The sequence below is a fragment of the Pyrus communis genome, chromosome 3 (assembly GCF_963583255.1).
Source record: "Pyrus communis chromosome 3, drPyrComm1.1, whole genome shotgun sequence".
Lineage (NCBI taxonomy): Eukaryota > Viridiplantae > Streptophyta > Magnoliopsida > Rosales > Rosaceae > Pyrus > Pyrus communis.
The window spans coordinates 30511882-30525725 of NC_084805.1; the positions used below are offsets into that span (position 1 = coordinate 30511882).

Genomic DNA, 13844 nt, shown 5'->3' on the forward strand with positions numbered 1-13844 from the left:
TATGTGGATAATGACTGGTGACACACCTCGACCAAAAGCAAGGCGTGCTGGCCGTCACGCCTTGATTTTGGTCGGGGTGTGTCAGTTTGGTATCAGAGCCAATCCTTTGCCGGATGTGTGTCGACGAGGACGTCGGGCCCTTAAGAGGGATGGATTGTGACATCCCACATTGCCCAGGGGAGTGGATCATGTAAGCCTTATATGTATATTCTCATCTCTACCTAGCTTGAGGCCTTTTGGGAACTCACTGGCTTCGGGTTCCATCGGAACTCCGAAGTTAAGCTAGTTTGGGCGAGAGCAATCCCAGGATGGATGACCCACTGGGAAGTTCTCTTATGAGTTCCTAGAAACAAAACCGTGAGGGTGTGGTCGGGGCCCAAAGCGGATAATATCGTGTTACGGTGAAGTCGAGCCCGGAATGTGACAACTGGACGCCACGTGTCATTAAAAATATTAAAATAATTAATTAAAAAAACTATATAAAAAATTAAAAATTAAAAAAAAACAAGAAAAAAACCCAGAACCCCCTTCTCTGCAAATCAAAACAATAAAATATTCCGATCAAATCATTCCCAAAACCCAATTTTTCAATTCAATCCCCACTCTCAAACCCTAAAGTTCACTTCTTTCAGATCAAAAGGAAAACCCCAATTCAATTAGTTTTCAAAGTTTCAGTAAAATTCAAACTGAAAAACGATGTTGAACTCAAACCACCACCAACCCCCATCTCCCTCACTCCCCATTCGTCTTCCCCACCCGACATCCTTCCATGCCCTCCACCCATCCATCCTTGTGAAACCCTCATAACCACCACTGTGAACCCCTTACTCCACATCCTCCATTTGAGAAAATATAAAGGTCTTATCTTCTTCGTGGGTTTTTTCCAGGCAATGGGTGATATGCGGCAGTTTCAAAGAAATGCCTCCAGCCAGTTTTTAGCGCCGGCGTCTCTCGGGTTGAGTGGGGATGGCAATTTGGGTCCCCCAATCCCACTAGTGGTTGCGGCGTTTCGAGTAGACAAAGGGAACCCTGTCAATCGCACATGGCAGCAACCTCGACCTGGGTCAGATGACGGCGGCTCATCTTGATTGCAGATTCGAGGCTTCGTTTGACTATGTAGACCTGGAATTTAAGGAATAGACGCTTAGATGTGTCTGATTTGATAAAAAGGTAGAGACTCAAAGATGGTTATGACCTGTGAGATCCAAGATTAAGGGTTTTCGTTGGTTTTGAAGAATTCAGGGAAATCAAAGGCGTTGTTTTGGTTTTCTGCGAAATGGAGGATGCAATTGTTAGGGTTTTCTGGTAAAAGACGAAGAGGGAGGTTTTGGGTTCAAGCAAGTCGCCGTCACCACTGCCCACTCCCTTTCCATTCTCAAGACCTCGTATCCGCCGTCCGTCGGTGCTTTCTGTCGAGATCTGACCGCCTGCAGTACGCCGATCCTCAATTTCCACACCAAGGGCTGTTTTGTTGTTTTGATTTGCAGAGAAGAGAAGGGATAAAGGGAATTTTGGGGGAAGGGAAGGGGATGGGTTTTTGGGGAAGGAGAAAAAGCTTGGTGGTAAGGGTGGGTATCAGGGAAGAGGAAGGGTGTCGGTGGGTGAGGGGTGGTGGGGATGGAGGGGTGGTGGGGTGGAGGGTGGGGAAGACAAAGGGGGTTCAGGGTTTTTTTTCTTGTTTCTTTATTTTTTTTATTTTATATAATTTTTTTAATTAATTTTTTTAATATTTGTAATGACACATGGCATCCGGTCATTGTCCACATAGGCCTCATGTCATCAGTTAACGGCAGACTTAACAGTTTGACTAACAAATATATGAGACTGTCCCAAAATTAACATTTTAGGTATGACTCTGAGATGAAAAAAATTGATGTACTAAATGTTGAAAATCACGAAATATGAGGGTAGTAAACTGATATTTACCTATTTTATTAGTATTTGATGTAGAAATACTTTTTTTTTTCATGTATTAACGAATTATTTCTTCTACATATCAATGTACAAAAAGTCGGATGTTCGATAATTCTAGAACCCCACTTTTAAAGCTTGCCTAGAGCCTTCAAATTCTTAGGGCCGGCCCTGGTGATGGTGCCAATTGGCCTTTCCAATAGCTTGAATGGAAACAGAAGTTACAACAATACACTTGTTTTGTACCTCCTGTCATTCTCATGTTGGACCGACTCCCAAATGGTTTTGATCATAAGGAATTTTCAAAACTTTCGTAGCATACGAAAGGAAACTGGACTTTTTCACTTCTTCGATTTCTTAAAACTCATTCAGCTATGATCTAACCGACGATGTTATTCAAATCACATCATCGACCTTGTTCCCATCTGATGTCCTATCCTATATATATTGATTATAAATTTAAAAAGAGAGAGGGACAACAGGAAAAATGGGGAAGGGTCCCTTCTCTTTCAAGCGAATTACTACTGAGTATGATGCAATATTTCTCAGAACTCCACTAACTTCGTAAGACTAATGAAGGAACATTTCATAGTTGAATTCTAATGGTACAAAGCTGTTCTCTACGCCCAGAGAGAATTCCAAAAACATATAAATAGAGAACTGAGAAGCAGCAAATACCAGTTTCACATTACATTTTCAGTGTGATGAGCTTTGTCGGTAAACTAAACAGCCCAACATCTAAACAGTAACTAACTCAGATGAACTTCTAGACTCTAACCATGACTTGACTGCAACTTTTGTTGTCAAAAACCAGCCAGCCTTGTCTAAGGCCTCATGGAATGGAGCATTCAATTCCTTCAAATGCGACTCAAATACACTCGCCAGACCTTTCTCTGAATACTTATGTTTCCCATGTCCAGTATTAATTCCAAGCAACGGCAAAAGCTCCTCACCCGATTCCAATACCCGAGATAGGTCATTGATCCAAACATGTAATGCAGTCAGAGCTGCCCCAAGAGAGAGGCCCTTGAGATACAAAGACCACTAGGTCTGAGAACTTGACTATAAGCCTATATATATCTGAAGTGTGATCCCCAAGTCTACTAGCTCACAGGCTCTCTCCAAGAGATTGAGGTTCACACAAAGATCAATCAGGCAATTGCAGTAAGCCTTCTTTACATCCGAACCAATCGAGTTAAAAAGTTGTGATGCTTCGTTCTTGAAGTTTTCACTACTTTCCTGCTTCTCCACTAGAAGTCTTACCACATACCCTAGTTTTTCATCAGCCCTCTCAATGCAATTCACAAGCTTGCAAAGTTCTTCCTTTGGTGTTTGAGTCATCGCATTCAGGAGACAACCACAGAAACATTAATCTGGTGTTATACCCAATTCTAGGAGTTGATTGAATATCTTGACAACGTCATCAGTGCGTTTTGCCTTACCGTAGCATTGGATGAGTGATGTCAAAATAAAGATGTTTGGCTCCAAACCAGCTTCTAACATCTCATTCAATGTTGCTTCTGCCTCTATGACTTTCCACGCTACAGGAATATATGGTAATCATGGACGAAAAGGTCCAACCGTCAGGCTTCAGTGTTTCAGAAAACTCTTCATTTCTTCAAAACTCTCAACGGCTTCGTCGGTGTAACCAACATCAGCACACATAGCTAAAAGGGTGTTATAGAGAATTACATTTAACTCCAGTCCCTTTTCCTTCATCTCTTTATAAACATTAAGAGCATCATCACAGTAACGAGCTCTACCATAGGCCCTTAAAAGAGTTGCATAGGTTACCCAATTTGGTGAAAGCTCCTTGCTTATCATCTCTCGGTAAATTTTCTTGGCCTGCCAAGGCCTCCTAGCTCTTCCCATAGCATCCAACAAAGTGTTATAAGTCACCAAGTTTGGCTTAGCCCCTATAGCTTTCAGTTCCTCATAAACATTCAAGCACCCATCAAAATTCCCCGATTGCCCGTGAATTTGGATCAACGTAGAAAACGTCACTGGATCAATGCGCCACTTCTCAGTCCTGGCCCGGTCATACAAACTGAAAGCCATTTCAACCTCCGCACGTCCATAGGCGTCAATCATAGCCGAATAGGTAACATCATCCGGATTACACCCAAAACCGGGCCTCTTCTCAAACCACTCCACAGCCTTATCAAGCAAAGAACACATCCCAGAGCAACTAATCATAGTCGAAAAGGTAACATTATCGGGGTTAACACCTCTCTGGAGTATTTCGTCGAACAGCTTCTCTGCTCTCTCCATATCCTTACCCTTCCTACACACTTTCAAAGTCACATTATACAAAATCACCTCCCGCTTCGGTTTCAACCTCTGCTGAAAGTAGTTAAGCGCAAGCAAAGCATTTTCCGGATCGTTCATGCCATTCCGAACCACCACAGCGTTTTGTTCCAAAATATTATCCCCTAGACCTTTTAAAGCTTCGAAAACATCACTTTCAATCGGAGTGCAAGAGTTCAAATACTCAGCTACTTTCACCAAAGAAGCTTACCTGGAATCGTAGGACTTGTGCCGCAGCTGTGAAGCTCTGGGGTTGCTGGGATTGACCCAGATATAGCTTTTCGACAAAGGCCCGGAATTTCCATCTGGGCTCTGAATATTTCCAATTTCTGGAGCTTTAGAGTTCTGGGCTTCTTCTGCAACTGGGTCTTGCAAAGAAACATGGTGTATTTGCAGAGAGGTTCTTGACTGAAATTGCAGTGAAGGAAAACTGACTCTGTGGGTGTTAATTGCAAGGCTTAGGAGTCGGAAATCAGTCGGGGAAGAAGAAGAAGGGAGAGAGCGGGAGGGAGTTTGGGGGTTGCGGAAGAGAAGAGAGGGTGAAGAGCACAAGTGACAAGGCATTTTCCTCACCCTGTTGGGGATTATGAAAGGTGCTTTTCTTTTGCTTTGCATTCCAGGGTATAGGAATAGGTTAATTACTATGTTTGCATTCCAGTACCTTCTAATATTTCACAGAGGCAAATTTGTTCGCCTACAGCGCGGACAAATATCTTTTTGAACTTGTATCGGACCTGGAAGTGATTTTTCGGGTTCGGAAGATGTTCGAAGCCCAACTTGAATTTCCAAGAGCTTTACGATTAAATAAAAAGTTGATTAAAATAGGCATTGTTTTGTATAAGCATTAAGGAAAATGTTATGATTAAGCTTTTTCATAGCAGTTTTATCATCGTTTTGTAGGTCCAAATGTTCAAAAGCTTACGTGTAGGAAAGATGAGTTTAATATAAAGAAATCACAAGCATAACAAAATTGTGAGTGTTAGCTCACAAATTTTGTAGAAAATGCAACACTCTATGTTATATAAGGTGTTCAGAAGCATTCTTATCTTAATAGAAAATCAAGAATAAAATCACCTCCACCGTCCAAATCTCCATAATGTCCCTTAAGAATTTTAAGATTCTTACGGTTTGGAAAACTTGACACAAATATAGGTTATACTAGAAATTTATGCATGCGCGTTGCTGCGAGATTAAATGAACTATAAGTTATAGTTCTATCTCTACCTTTCCAAAAGCATTTAAATTGAATTTCTATCAACAATGAGAAACAACACAATTGTAAACATAAAGTTAGGTGATCTAATGATTAAAAACTATGTAAACCGCCTAGTAGAAATCAAAAAATAAAATGTACACGAAAATTAAGGACTCGCTTCTGCTCGGAGTTCACAGGATTAACCTATGTAAATCTCCCCCTAAGATCCTTAGATGTTATTTCTGCTATGTATACAGGCACCTGCTTATGAGAAGGAATTTAGTCATTATGTATGTGTTCTATGGATATTTTATAAACTAATACAAATTTTGAAGAAGCAGCAGAGTTTGTTTGCAATTTGCAATTACCACATGGATAACAGAAGGCAGGCAGGAAAAGAAGAAGAAGAAAGAAACAGAAAACAATAAAAGAAAAACAACCATTTCAAGGAGAAAGAAATAGAAAACAACAAAAGAAAAACAACCAAGGAAATGTTACTTTTCAGTTCTTAATAATGTCATCCCATCGTTCAGTATAAAGATCAAATGAATTTGCCTGTTGAAAATTTCCAGAAAATTTGCTATAAAATGTTACCACACATTAGACTTCTTAATTGCATTCATCATATGTATATGGAGATGGGAAGGGAAAAAAACCTTTGCAAATGCTATACTGAGCCGCCATGCAAAACTGAATATTTCAGATAGGCACATTGTCTGTTTCAAGATACCAACACGAAAAGAAAGAAAAATACCTTAACAAATGCAGTGCCTAGTCAGAAATATGTAAAGTTAAAAAAAAAACCATTATATTTCAGAAAATTGTGTTCAAATTTCAAAGTTGATATAACAAGGGCAGCACTAAAACACAACAATTTAGAATAGAAAAGGAAATGTAACTAAAAAAAGTTAACCAATGAAATTATGGAGAAACATGCACGAACCTTTGAAGTAAAAAATCAGCTATATCTGGAAAGCCTTTTTGCTGAATTCTTTGACAATCTAACACAACTCAAACACTAAGCTGAAAGGAAAGAAAAAACATTCATCAAGTGGACTAAGTTTTAAACACAAACCAAATACAAAGTTACATTTATACCATTGCAACATGCTATCAGTACGGAATTCTCATGTAAAACCATACGACACAGAAAATAGAGTGAATGTACAGAATTGAAACACTAATATAAACTAATAATGTCTAAATTACTTTTACAAACTCTCTATAATAGAGATATCCAGTCCAGTTTGTTAGATATTTTGGTCCCACGATATTGCACTATCTTTCATATGACTAACGAAAAATAAGCAAAATTGAAAAGGTATGATAAGCAGAAAACAGAAGGCTGGATGGGAATGGGTACTCCTTTTACTGTTTGTTTTGTTGAAGGATTAATTACATTTACCATTTCACACATCACTCAATCTATCCATATAAAAAATCACTTCTTGGTATAGAAGCATCGCATTGTAACTTATATAACTCATGAAAACAACTGCGATTGCGTTTGGGACAACTTAATTTTTTTTAAAAGCTGGGATGAAAAAAAGTTGTTGTCTGAATTGTGTTTGGTAACTCAGAAAAAAAAAAGCACTTATTTTTAAAGTTGCTGCCAGAAACAGCTGAAAAGTGGAAGCAGCTATTTGCTGCTTTCAAAAAACAGCTTTTTACTATGAAAACACAGGTGAACAGTACCATTTAATGAAATTTTTCAAATGGTCATCCTACCCTCTCGCGTCTCACTTCTCGCTTCTCTTCCTTACTCTGGCATCTCACTTCAATCCCTCCCGTCCACTCATTCACTCCCAACTCCCAACTCGTCGCCCCAAAACCCAATCTCCAACCTGAAACTTCCTTCCTCCCAGCGATCTTTGTCGTTCTCCAGGTCGATCTCTCTTGTTATCTTTTCTGGGTTCTGTTGTTTTTTTATGAATTTCAAGTTTCTTTGCTTTTTTGTGGAAAATGTGTTAACTTTTCTGGGTTATTTTTTTTGGGTTAATAGCTTTTTATGCGTTTAAAAGCTTGTTTTAGACATTTAATTTATGGGTTTTGTTGCTTTGTTTGTTAAGCATGAAGCTCTATTCCCAGAGTCTCTCTTTTAAGTTTTTCTTGTTCAATTTTTTCTGTAGATCTATTCGAATCTGGGGTTCATATATCTATGGGTTTCATTAATATATTGGTTCTGTAATTTACTATAATTTAAGGACACTTCTGATTGCATTTTCTTGCATTGTTGCATTTTCAAGAATATTATATGCATTTTCTTGATTGTTTGGGAATTGGTTTCAGATTCCGGAGCCACTTACTGGAAGATTTTGAATCACATCCTGCTTACTGGTGAGTTCTTGCTTTGTGTTTTTCTTCAATGGTGTTTTGGATGGTTATTTTTTGCTTGATTTTCTTATTATCTGTCATATTATATATGTCATGTATTGGATATTGGCAATTAGTTAGAGTGGATTTTTAGATTAATTAACATGAATGATGGATTCTTAAATAACAAATCTTGAACGAATATTCAACTACAAGAGGAGTGCCTTCGTGAACATGGATGCATGTGGTGCATGGTTGTCATCAGGTTGTGCTGTAAGGTGGTGTGTTAAGGGTTGCATTCTTATAATGGATTAATAAACTAACCTCTAATTAAAAAAAAAGAAGAAGAAGAAATGATTAGGTCACATGATTGAAACTTGATACAGAGATGCTTCAACTTTTCTAATTCTAGACTTCTAATGTGAAGGCTTTCACTAGTACAATACCCAGTTAGAATAGGACAACTTTAATCTGTAAGGACAATACGCAGTTATAATAGGACGGCTTAAACATCATCTTACCATGCAGAATAAAAGCAAAAGAGTTACCATTGTAAAATCCACCAGCTGAATGTGCAGCAGAGGGATCTTCATAGACTAAACATGCGTCGCCTTTGTTTTTTCCAAACTCGTTTGTGTATATTTTGATATTATATGGCCATTGATCCTTATAGCCACGTTTCTCCTTGATTCTTCCCACCTTAACAATAACTTAGCATTAAGTAACCAAATAAATGTATATGAATTTGTGGAGCTGACAAAGCAATTTAACTTGTTCCTACAACTGCTAGAGAAATGAAAACTAAAATGTATTTTAACTGAGTCCAGTATTTTAAAATGTATCATATTTTAATATGTTTCTCCCCATATATAGCTTTGTATGTTTCTGCCCAGATATAGCTTTCATAATTTGTTAATGCGAACTGACCCAAATACACCTATCCTACTTTTACTCATCCCCCCTCCTTCACCACGGGGCTAACCCCAGTGGCTTGTCATGAGTTCCAATTTTTGTTTTACTCTTCGTCGTTGTTTTACAAGTACAGAACAAGGCTGCTACAACTATATGTTATGTTTTTGTCCTTTACATTCACTTGTACAACGTTTGCACTTGATATACATCGTCTTCTTATAGTAATAGAAAGGTGAAGCACAAATAGGTGTCTAAGAGAATGAAGATATGAACCCAATATTTAATCTTTTGTTTTTATCAAGCAACACGATCTTAATGCTTAGAATAAAATAGAAGTGTCGTCATTCTGTATTTGCTACAGCTGGTAAATGATGTGCATGGTATTGCCATTAGTATGGGTTGTGGCACTCAAAGTATTGCCATTTGTAAATGATATGCATGGTATTACCATTGTTAAAGCTGGTAAATGATATGCATGGTATTGCCATTTGTAGCTGAATATTCATGGATTTTTAGATTAATTGACATGAATGATGCATCCAATACAACAGACCTTTTAGTTGAATATTTGTTCAAGTGTCTTTCCTTGTCTAGTTGTTTTAGTTGTTTGATCATCTATGATTACGTTCATAAGCTGTGAAGCTGATTGCAATTGGTTTTTGTAGATTTGGTGAACAACTTGGGTACAATTGCAAGGTCCGGAACCAAAGAGTTCATAGAAGCATTGCAAGCCGGAGATGATGTGAGCATGATTGGGCAGTTTGGTGTTGGTTTCTACTCTACCTATCTTGCTGCCAAGAAGGTTATTGTGACCACCAAGCACAACGACGATGAGCAATACATCTGGGAGACACAGGCTGGTGGCTCCTTCACTATCACAAGGGATGTCAGCGGCGAACAGCTTGGCAAAGACACCAAGATCACCCTCTTCCTCAAGGAGGATCAGGTAAAGAATCAAGCTAATTGATTAAGTATTTCCTTTATATGATTAAAGAGAAAAATTGGGTACTAATTTTTTGTTGGGTTGTGATCAGTTGGAGTATTAGGAAGAGATGAGGATCAAGGACCTTGTGAAGAAGCACTTTGAGTTCATCAACTATCTAATCTATCTCTGGACTGAGAAGATCACCGAGAAGGAAATCAGTGACGATGAAGAAGAGGAAACCAAGAAGGAAGAGGAAAGAGATGTTGAGGAGGTTGATAAGGACAAGGATAAGAAATCAAAGAAGAAAAAGATCAAGTTGAAGGATCACATGAGATAGAGGTATTAAGAAATAGAATAGCGGCAAGTTTGATGAATGCATCTAATTAGACTACCTTCAAGTACATTAACAATATTGTACTAATGAATTCTAGCTATTCAATCTAAAATATTTCAATTGAAGTAGTTTGTCATACTAATTAATATTTAAGATAAAGTTTATAAATATTTTTCTTTTAAAAGTAAAGTATATTTCGTAATTCACCTTTATTTGTTAAGAAAATTAAATTAATAGCACATCTAGTATTATACTCTTTTTGGTCATTTGACACAGTCACGGCTGTTTTACATAAAAGTTTACCAAACACTATCATATTATTTTTTTTTTCTTCAAAAAACACTTTTACAAAAATGTTTACCAAACACTATGCTGCTTATTCTCACATACCAAACCAGCCCTACGTTCGGTTAAAGAAATTCCCTCAACAACGGAAAGATTCAGAGAGCGAGAAAAGAGGATTTGGTTTTGGTGGGTTTAGCGGAGGATGAGAGGAGATAAAGTCGTGATTCAACTTGCAAAACACATAGGGAAAAGATTGAGCGAGTTTAAAGATATATGATTTCGATTTTCCCTTGAAAATTTGAACGATCTGGATTTCCAAATGATGATTGTATGCATATATGAGCCATAAGGGAACCAAATTAAAAAAATTATTTGGAGATGAAAAGCCTAATGCAAACCCTAATAAAAATAATGGGGAAGCTACTTGACCAAATGGAGTGAAAAACAACAGAAACATCAGGAAGCCACTCGATGCACAAAGATAACACGGTGATCGGAGACACATGGACACAAAGGGCATAACGGTCTTTTTATTGTAGAGAAGCCGGTAGAAAATGCTAAGAAAGATTTTTTTTTGAGGGCATTTTCGTCTGCACACTGTACATGAATAGTGCACGTTGGTTGACATAAGAATAATATACTTGTTAACAAAATTCTTAAAATTGACCAAAAAAACCGTAAATATTAGCTCACAAATTTTGAGAAAAAAAATTAAAGTAATTATTGAGCATAAGAATATGTTGTAGAGACAGAAAAATGTTACGAGCCATTAGAGCATCTCCAAAGGAGATGCCAAAGTGTCCACATAAGTTATAATAGTTAAAAAAAAAAAAAAAAAAAAAAGACAGCCACTAATTGTTTCCAACCAAAATGCCAAATTTTATGTGGCATGACATGGAATGGCAACAAAGGGGCTTGCTGTCAAATTTGACAGCAGCTTTAATTTTTTTTACTAATTATTAAATGTCTTTTATTAATATTTTAATGTCATTTATTATTTGATATTTCAATGCTGTTTCAATACCAATGCAATGTGTAAATAATATTATAGTCGTTAGTGCATATTACCAATGCAATGTTTAATTTTTTTACTGTTAGTTCATTGAATTTAAAGTATAAGACAGAAATTAAGGAAAAAATAATAATGTAATAAAATAATAGTTTAATTTGACATATCGAGTGGAGAGTAAAGCATGAAAATATGTTAAAATGCCTGTCATGTCACATCCCGGCCCAGGGGGGGACCACTTCCCGGGCTTGCTCCACCACTATAACACTATATTGTCCGCTTTGGGCCCCGACCACGCTCTCACGGTTTTGTTTCTGGGAACTCACACGAGAACTTACCAGTGGGTCACCCATCATGGGAGTGCTCTCGCACGCTACTCGCTTAACTTCAGAGTTCGAATGGAACCAAAAGCTAGTGAGCTCCTAAAAGGCCTCGTGCTAGGTAGGGATGAGAATATACATATAAGGATCACTCCCCTGGGCAAGGTGGGATGTCACAATCCACCCTCCTTAGGGGCCCGACGTCCTCGTCGGCACACTCGCGACCAGGGTTAGGCTCTGATACCAAATTGTCACATCCCGGCCCGAGGGGGGATCACTTCCCGGCCCCGCTCCACCACCGTAGCACGATATTGTCCGCTTTGGGCCCCGACCACACCGTCACGGTTTTGTTTCTGGGAACTCACATGAGAACTTCCCAATGGGTCACCCATCCTGGGAATGCTCTCGTGTGCTACTCGCTTAACTTCGGAGTTCCGATGGAACCCGAAGCCAGTGAGCTCCCAAAAGGCCTCGTGCTAGGTAGGGATGAGAATATACATATAAGGATCACTCCCCTGGGCGATGTGGGATGTCACATGTCACATCCCAGACCAGCTCCGCTATAATATGATATTGTCCGCTTTGAGCCCTGGCCACGCCCTCACGATTTTGTTTCTGGGAACTCACATGAGAACTTCCCGGTGGGTCACTCATCCTGGGATTATTGTGGCTTCGTCGTAGCATGATATTGTCTGCTTTGGCCACGCCCTCACTGTTTTGTTTCTAGGAACTCATGTGAGAACTTCTCAGTGGGTCACCCATTTTGGGAATGCTCTTACCCGAACTCACTTAACTTCGGAGTTCTGATGGAATCCGAAGCCAGTGAGTCCTCAAAAGGCCTCGTGCTATAGGAGGTGGGCATGTACATATAAGGCACATCACCACCTCTCCGTTGATCGATGTGGGATGTTAGAATGCCACATAAGTTGTCAAATTTAAATTTTAGATTCAAAATTTGACATCTCTTTTGGAGATGATCTTAGGAAATTGCGGGTTTTGTAGCAACGGTATCAGCCGGATACAAACATGGTGTTGGATTGGACATATAGGGTTTTAGCTTTTGCTTATTTTTGTACAAACATATCAATCAATTCTCGAACAAACAAAGGGAACATGGAATGAAAAGCAGGCCTAGGAGTAGTTCTTCTTTCTGGGAACACATTATTACACACGTGTCTAGGTTGTTGTTGTTGCTGCTGCTCTCTCTCTCTTGTAGACATTTGGAGGGGGCGAGGGATCAAGGATTTGTTTAGTTTAGAGTAATGTTAGGAAACTAAATTTGTAAATAAAATTTGCGAATTAAATGATGTGTCATTAACACTTAAGTAATAATTCAACCATCAACTTTCATGTCGTTTAGTTTACAAAATTTTATTTACAAATTTAGTCTCCATAGCTACTCTCTAGTTTATGGTAGAATCTAACGATGTGGGGACTGAAAATAATGATATAGTTGAGCATTGTTAGACGATGAATGGTAGCTAAATTTCATTCTTTAGTTTACTTATATGAGCCCTGGGAGGTCAAGGCTTTGCTTATGGGTTGGAAATTTACATGGATTGGAACACACTATCCCGACCAACTAGTGTAACTCATATAAGTTTTGAAAAGCCAAGAGATTGCTTCTGGGTGGGTTTTTGTTTTTGGTAATGAAAGAAGAAAAAAAATAGTTTAGATTAGAACATGTTATGGTAGGAGAGAAAAAAGGTTAGCTTTTGGAAATAAAGGTAAATATAGAAAAATAATAATGAGTTTTTTAAAAGAAATAAAATTTTTGTTTGTGTTAATAGAATTCATGTTACACTTAATAAATGAGACTGGAAATGTATTAACCAGAGTAGCTAGATTCTTCTGTTCACACCTCCTCAATTCCACTCTTGACTAATCGCTTATTAGTAGTTGATGAAAATCAGCTTGTGAAATGGGAAATAACTAAAAAGAACGCACGTGCACTGTGCAGGACAAAGAAGGGAATGTGGAATGGAAACTTTTGAAAATTGTAGCAGGCACCAACTTCATCTTCATCTTCATGATGGGATGGGATGTATCTCTTTCTCCCTATAGTCTATATTAATGATTTAATGAACAAATTAACATGATTGTGACTTGACAACCACCAACTTTATTATTCACTAAACAATATACATGATAACGAAACATTTCTGATACTGTTTACTTTTAACGAAAAATCATATTTTTATTTTTTTCTGGTACTATTTACTACACATTTATTTATCATTTTTCATTAAAATTAAAGTTTTTTTAAACTTTTCGTTAGTTTTCTTATAATATTAATAGCAGCCAACAAACACTACCAAAATGTTATCCCGAGA

The 13844-nt window shown here is 38.1% G+C and overlaps 1 long non-coding RNA gene and 1 pseudogene across 1 annotated transcript; one reads left to right on the top strand and one right to left on the bottom strand.

Moving 5' to 3' along the window:
• Positions 1 to 2467: 2467 nt before the first annotated feature.
• Positions 2468 to 4878, bottom strand: LOC137730231 (pentatricopeptide repeat-containing protein At4g16390, chloroplastic-like; annotated as a pseudogene).
• A 2784-nt stretch (positions 4879 to 7662) lies between these two features.
• Positions 7663 to 10022, top strand: LOC137727378 (uncharacterized). The gene is made up of 3 exons (XR_011067792.1): positions 7663 to 7750; positions 9304 to 9584; positions 9673 to 10022. It is a non-coding gene; the product is annotated as an uncharacterized lncRNA (long non-coding RNA).
• The last annotated feature ends 3822 nt before the right edge of the window (positions 10023 to 13844 follow it).